Genomic DNA, 7,335 nt, shown 5'->3' with positions numbered 1-7,335 from the left:
TCAGAAAATGTGTGGTTGGTCATATGTGTTGCCATTCAAGAAAGTGTTAAAAAAAAAAAAAAAAAAAGAGGCGGCTTTTATTATTAGTTTTTTCCAATTCATGGTTGCTATCATCAAGCTCATGATAGCGACCATGAATTGGTTACCTGATCCAATTGGGAGATTTTGTCTTGATCCATATATATATCCATATATATATGAAGACAAAATATAGACAGGCAGAAAAGGGACACCAGCTCACCAACTGTTAGCACTGACTTGATGAAGGGGCACTTGGAAGGAATGGATGTATTTAAGTCAGCAGGCTTGGATGATCCACCTCACCTGGAAAGGGAAGAAGCTCTTAGCTAGAATGGCTGACCTTCTTGACAGTGCTTTAAACTAAGACCTCTTGGGGACAGGCAGTCTGTTAACAGTTCCAGCCCAGATCAGGTCAGCTGCATTACCAATAACTTGGGCAGCCCAAGGGAACCCACTCTGGCAACAGCCCAAGGAGAGGTCCCGTTTCACCCCTTAGGGAAGCATTGGACTTCTCATGGAAGACTTAACTGCCTGTACATGAACACCAGGAGCTTCGGAAACAAGCATGAGGAACTGGCTCTTCTCCTATGTGAAAATGACTATGACCTTGTAGGGATAACAGAGACCTGGTGGGACTCCACCTATGATTCGTCTGTTGCTTTAGAGGGTTACACCTTGTATAGGAGAGACCATGTAGGCAAGAGGGCTGGGGGTGTTGCCCCCTATGTCAAGGATCAGTTCACTTCCCTGCAGATTGAGTTTTCTAACCAGGAAGGGTGTCTTGAGACCCTCTGTGTCAGAATATGGGGAGGGTGACATACTTGTTAGGAGTCTACTATAGAGCTCCCCATCAAGAGGAAGAACTAGATTGGGAATTCAATAGGGAATTGGTTGAGGCCGTGCGCTCCTGATGCATGATCATCATGGAGGACTTCAACTTCCCAGACATCTCTTGGGATGAGTGCATGGCCAAATCTGACAGGTCACATAGCTTTCTCATTTGCATCGGTGACCTCTACCTAACTGAGGAGGTCTATGGGCCGAGTAGGGGAGAGGCATTGCTTGATCTGGTCCTGGCCAAAGGGGAGGACCTGGTGAGCGATGTGAGGATTGAGGGGGATCTTGATGATAGCGACCATGAATTGGTTACCTTAGTTCACCAAAGAGCAGGCAAACTCCTCAGTAAAACAGAAGTCCTTAACTTTGGGAAGGCTGACTTTTACAAATTCAGAGAATTGGTCAGTCAGCTAATTAAAGTCCATACCACCCTAGCGAGTACACAAGGAATGGTCATCTCTCAAAAACATAATCCTTGAAGCACAGGGGAAAGCCATTCCATCTCACAAGAAATGCAATCAATGGGCAAGGAAGCCCCTTTGGCTGAAAAGGAACCACTGGATCTCATTAAACTCAAAAGAGAAGCCTGTACTAGTTGAGAAATAGGAAGCATCATCACCAAAAAGGACTACTCAGCACTCGCCTGCACCTGTAGAGATTGGTCCAAAAAAGCCAAGGCACAAAACAAACTCACAGGCTAGCAGGAGGAATCAAGGGCAATGAAAAGTCCTTCAGATACGTGGGAAGTTGAAAAAAGAGCAAAGATAGCATTGGGCCCCTGCGAGATCTAACAGGGCAACTGACATCCAATGCCCAAGAAAGGGCCAATCTCCTAAATAACTTTTTCGCATCAGTTTTTCACCCTCCCAAGGAGATCACACTTCAGAAAGGACACAAAACATCCTGGTAGCAGGTGACAGGTCCAAAATTGATGTGGATCAGGTGAGGGAACACCTTGAGAAAGTGGACATTCACAAGTCTGCAGGCTCAGACGGAATACACCTGTGAGTCTTGAAGGAGCTGGGAGACATCATTGCATCCCCCTTGGCAGAAAGATTTGAAAATTCGTGGCACTCGGGCGAGGTCCTGGAAGACTGGAAAAGAGCCAATGTGGTCCCTATCTTCAAGAAAGGGAGGAGGGATGACCCGCGGACTTATAGACCAATCAGTCTGATGTCCGTCCCTGGAAAAATCCTGGAGAAAATTGTCAAGGGATCCATCAATACCAATCTAACAGAAGGCAAGCATCTGAATGCCAGCCAACATGACTTTGTGACTGGCAGGTCTTACCTGGCCAACCTCATCTCCTTCAATGACCAGGTAACATGTGCCCTGGACAAGGGAGATGACATGGGTGTCATATCTGGATTTCAAGAAAGCCTTTGACTTAGTTCACCATGATGTTCTCATGGTTAAGCTGGGGAGCTATGTCCTTGATCATCTTACGGTCCGATTGCTAGGTGACTGGCTACAGGGTCGGATCCAACGAGTACTAGTTGACAGAAGCAAATCAACGTGGTGCAGGGTGACCAGTGGAGTCCCTCAGGGCTCACTACTTGGGCTGGTACTTTTTAACATCTTCATTAACGATCTGGATTCAGGAGTCATATGCGAACTGGCAAGTTCTTGGATGATACCAAATTATGGGGAAAGGTGGTCACACCGCAGGACAGGCTGGGGATACAGGCCAATTTGGACACACTTCCCAGGTGGGCCAACCAAAACCTGATGGCCTTCAGTGTAGAGAAGTGTAAGGTGCTGCACCTTGGTAGGAAGAACTATCAACATACAGGCTCGGCAGTGCTACGCTCACTAGCACCATGACTGAAAGGGACTTGGGGGGGTCTTGATTGCCCACAAGATGAATATGAGCCACCAATGTGATGCAGTTGCAGGCAAAGCTAACCAAACTCTGGCATGCATCAAGCGATGCATCCCAAGCAAAACCAGGAAGTCATCCTCCCACTTTACTTGGCCCTGGTGAGACTGCAGCTGTAGTACTGTATTCTGGAGGAATGTGGAAAATCTTGAGAGTCCAGAGGAGAGCAACTCATATGATCCAAGGCCTGAAGGGCAGGCCATATGAGGAGGGGCTGAGGGACTTGGGACTCTTCAGTCTGGAAAAGAGAAGGCTTGGGGGGGACTTGGTGGCAGCCTACAAATATATAAGAGGGGTACATCAGGATCTGGGAGAACAGATCTTCACCAGAGTTGCCCACAAGATAACAAGGTCTAATGACCATAAACTCCAGGAAGGCTGATTTTAGACTAGACATAAGAAAAAAGTGTCTCGGGTCTGAAACAGACTCCACTCAGAGGTGGTACAAGCACCTACTCTGGACTCTTTCAAAAAACAGGTGGATGTATTTCTTGCTGCGGTCACTTGATCCCAGCTGACTTCCTGCCTATGGCGGGGTGGTTGGACTTGATCTCACGAGGTTCCTTCCAGCCCCTAATGTCTATGAAATCTTCATCCAAGGGTGGTGAAGGAATTGGCCAGTGTCATAGCAGGGCTGTTTGAGCACTCATGGTGCTCGGGTCAGGTCTCAGAGGACTGGAAAAAGGCGAGTGCGTTCCCTATTTCCAAGAAGGGGAGGAAGGAGGATCTGGTTAACTATAGAGCGGTTAGTCTCACCTGTCCTTGGGAAAACCTTTGAAAAAATTATTAAGGATCACATTTATGAGAGTCCAGAGGGAAAAATGATGCTGAAGGGCAACCAGCACAGGTTCATAGCAGGTAGATCCTGCCTGACTAACCTTGTTTCTTTTTATGACCAGGTCATAAAATGCTTAGATGAAGGAGTTGAGGTAGATGTCATTTAATTGGATTTTAAGAAGGCCTTCGATATGGTATCTCATCCTGTTCTCATAAATAAACTGAGCGGCTGTGCCATAGATGGTTAGGTGTGTGGCAAATTGACTTAGGGGTCACACCCAGAAAATGGTGGTGGACAGCGTTCCCTCTAAGCTGCTTGGCTGTGTGGGTGTGCCTGGCAGTGTGGCATGATCGTGGCTGCACATGCCACACAGCTGAGGGAACACTGGTGGTGGATGGGTCGATATTGACCTGGAAAGATGTGGGTACAAGGCCCACAAGGCTCAGTCCTTGGACCTGTGCTGTTCAGTGTCTTCATCACTAACTTGGATGAGGGCGTGGAGAGCACTCTGTCCAAATTTGTGGATGATACCAAATTCTGGGGTAAAGTTAACACACTAGCGGGTAGGGAACGAATCCAAGCAGATCTGGACAGGTTGGAAAAGTGGGCGTAACAGAATTGGATGCAGTTCAACAAAAACAAGTGCAAAGTGCTGTACCTAGGGAGAAGGAATCATCAAACACAGGCTGGGGGTTGACCTTCTCAGAGGCACAGCAATGGAAAGGGATCTCAGAGTCTTTGTTGATACCAAGAACATGAGTCGTCAATGTGACAGTGATCAGCAAAGCTAACCGCACTTTATCATGCATTAGCAGGTACATAACGAACAGGTCCAGGGAGGTGATACTTCCCCTCTGTGTGGCATTGGTCAGGCTGCAGTTGGAGTTACTGTGTCCAGTTTTGGGCGCTGTACTTCAAGAGGGATGTGGACAACCTGAAGAGGGTTCAGAGGAGGGTCACTTGTATGGTTAGGGGCCTGCAGGCAAAGCACTCCAAGGAGAGATTGAGGGACATGGATCTCTTTAGCCTCCGCAAGAGAAGGCTAAGAGGTGATCTTGCCTACAAATTCATTGAGGGGAGGGGGGACAGCAAGGAATAGGAGATGCTCTGTTTACCAGGGCACCCCTTGGAGTAACTAGGAACAGAACAATGGCCAAAAACTGACAGAGAACGGATTTAAGTTAGATATCGCAAAAAACTTATTTACTGTAAGGGTTGCCAGAATCTGGAATGGGCTTCCAAGGGAGGTGGTGCTCTCCCCTACCTTGAGGGTCTTTAATAGGACACTAGACATGCACCTGGATGGGGTCATCTAACCCCAGTGCTCTTTCCTGCCCAGGGCAGGGGATCAGACTCGATCTACTGAGGTCCCTTCTGACCCAAACATCTGTGAATCTATAGATATATAGATATACATGTTAATGTTCTGGGCTCTTTAAGTGCACTTCAGATAAATAACTTCTTCAGTGAATTTAAAGGTATATCTACAGTGTAGTCTGCAGTGTAAGGTAATCATATCTGAACTATGTTTAAGCAAGGTAACAAGCTGTCTACTTGCATGTAGCTTTGCAAGGCCTAATTTACTGAGAAACCTACATAGAACTCTGTGTTGCTGCAGATAGACTGCTTGTGTTACCCATGCTGGCTGTAAACAAGCTAGTGGCATGAAGTGTTGATGTATTCCAAGCCTACTAGTTGGGGCAAAATATACTTAGGTCATGTCTTCTCCTTCTGCTTGTATGCCAAGTACCACTGGATGTGAATACTGTGGTCTCCCTCTGGCTGAATAATCAGTACAGTTCATAATCTAAGTCAGAGCCACTCACCACAGCCGATGAATTGCGGGCAGCTGTATTCATAAATCAATTATGATGAACCTCTCCCATCCCCTAGCATAAAAATTAAAACTGGACACAACTCACTTCTCAGGTTAACCTGGTCTACATTGACTTTGCACACACAAGTCTCTATGTTATCTTCAGGAAGAACACTGTTTATCCACATGATCATAGGGTTTTCACCCTCTACCAGATACCAGTCTACGCAAAGCAGGGAGCAGTGGAATAAATAAAAGTGAGATTCCTGCAGGTCAACAATGATACTGCTGACCTGCCAGTGATACTGCCAGAAAACTCCTGGCAGGGACATGAAAGATGTCAACCCCAGCAAAACATGTACAAATCATGTTCATGGAGAACCCAAAAGTATATGCTACCGAGACTATGTTAACAAAAGAATGAATCCAGTATCCATAGGACAGTCTTCTTCGGCAATCCCTCACAATCGAGGATGATTGTCTTCCATGAATGTCTTCATCTGTGTGTTCGAAGTTGGCTGACAAGGCTGATCCAGGATTGATAGACTCTATTGCAACTTGAGTATGTGTTTCTGTTTGGGGTGGGTGGCTCTGAATTCTTGATTTGGTCCATGGCGCACAGTTTCTGCTGCTCCTGCTTTTCAATCTCCTGTTGTCATCGTAAGGTTTCATAGTACTGAGGTTCTTGCAGCATACTTTTCCTCCATTTGCGGTGGTCCTGGGCGACAGTCTCCCACAAGTTGATGTTGATGTTGCGTTTTTTTCAAGTTGGCTTTAAGGGTGTCTTTGCCCTCGAGCCTTGACTGACCTGGGAGAATAAAACTTGCTTGGAGTCTGGATTCAGACATCCAGATGACATGGCAGGCCCTGTGAAGTTGATGGCAGATGATCTTTGCTTGGATGCTTATGATGTTTGCTTGTGAGAAGACACTAATGTTGGTGTATCTATTTTCCCACTGGACTTGAAGGGTCTTCTGTAGGCAGCGTTCATGGTACTTTTGTAACAACATGGTGTCTCCTGTATGTCCACATCTCAGCCCCATACAGTAGAGGTGGCGATCACAGCTGCTTGATAAACCATGAGCTTGGTTTTGCATCTGATGTCACAATCTTTGAACATCCATTTCGTCAGGTGTCCAAAGCCTACACATACATGTTTGAGGCAATGTTGGATTTCTTTGTCAATGTCAGCCTTCTGTGAGAGATGGCTTCCAAGGTACAGGATCTGGGGACTGCTCAGTAAGAGCGTGTTGATGGAGTCTTCTGAATGTTAAGTATCTGTTCCATTTTCTTCTATGCCTTGGTAAAGATGTAGACAATTGCTTGAAGGCCTGCTTCTGAGTGAGCACAGACTACAGTATCATCAGTGTACTGGAGCTCAATGATTGAGGTTGGCGTGAGCTTGGTTTTGGCTCTGAGACAGCTGAGATTAAACAGCTTGCCATCCATTTGGTAGCTTAGCTACACTTCAGCTGGAAGCTTGTTGGTGGGTCAGATCATCACAGTAAGGAATAAATATTAAGAAGAATGTTGAAGTCAGGATGCAGTCTTGCTTAATGCCCGCCTTAACCTTAAAGGGGCTTGTGATAGATCCATTACTGAGAACTACTGCTTATATACAGTCATGGGGCAGGCAGAGAATGGTGATGAATTTTGCTGAGCATCTGTACTTCAGAAGAATCCTCCACAGCACTTCTCAGTTGACAAATGTTGAAGCCTTTTGTGAGGTCATACAAGGCTGTGTAGAGAGGTTTGTGTTGTTCCCGACATTTTTCCTGCAGCCAGGAAGAAAGGGATTTGGTGGTAGGGGTCTGCTACAGACCCCCACATCAAGGGGAAGAAGGGGATTCGGGGCTCCTGAGGCAACTCTCAGAGACCATAAAAGCTAAAGAGGCGGTAGTCATGGGGGACCTAAACTACCCGGACATCTGCTGGGAGTCACAGACAGCAAAGTCCCACTGCTCACGCAGGTTCCTAACCTGTGTACAGGACCTCCACCTGACA

The sequence above is a fragment of the Alligator sinensis genome, unplaced genomic scaffold (genome assembly GCF_000455745.1).
Source record: "Alligator sinensis unplaced genomic scaffold, ASM45574v1 scaffold94_1, whole genome shotgun sequence".
Lineage (NCBI taxonomy): Eukaryota > Metazoa > Chordata > Crocodylia > Alligatoridae > Alligator > Alligator sinensis.
Note: the sequence above shows the minus strand (reverse complement) of the source record.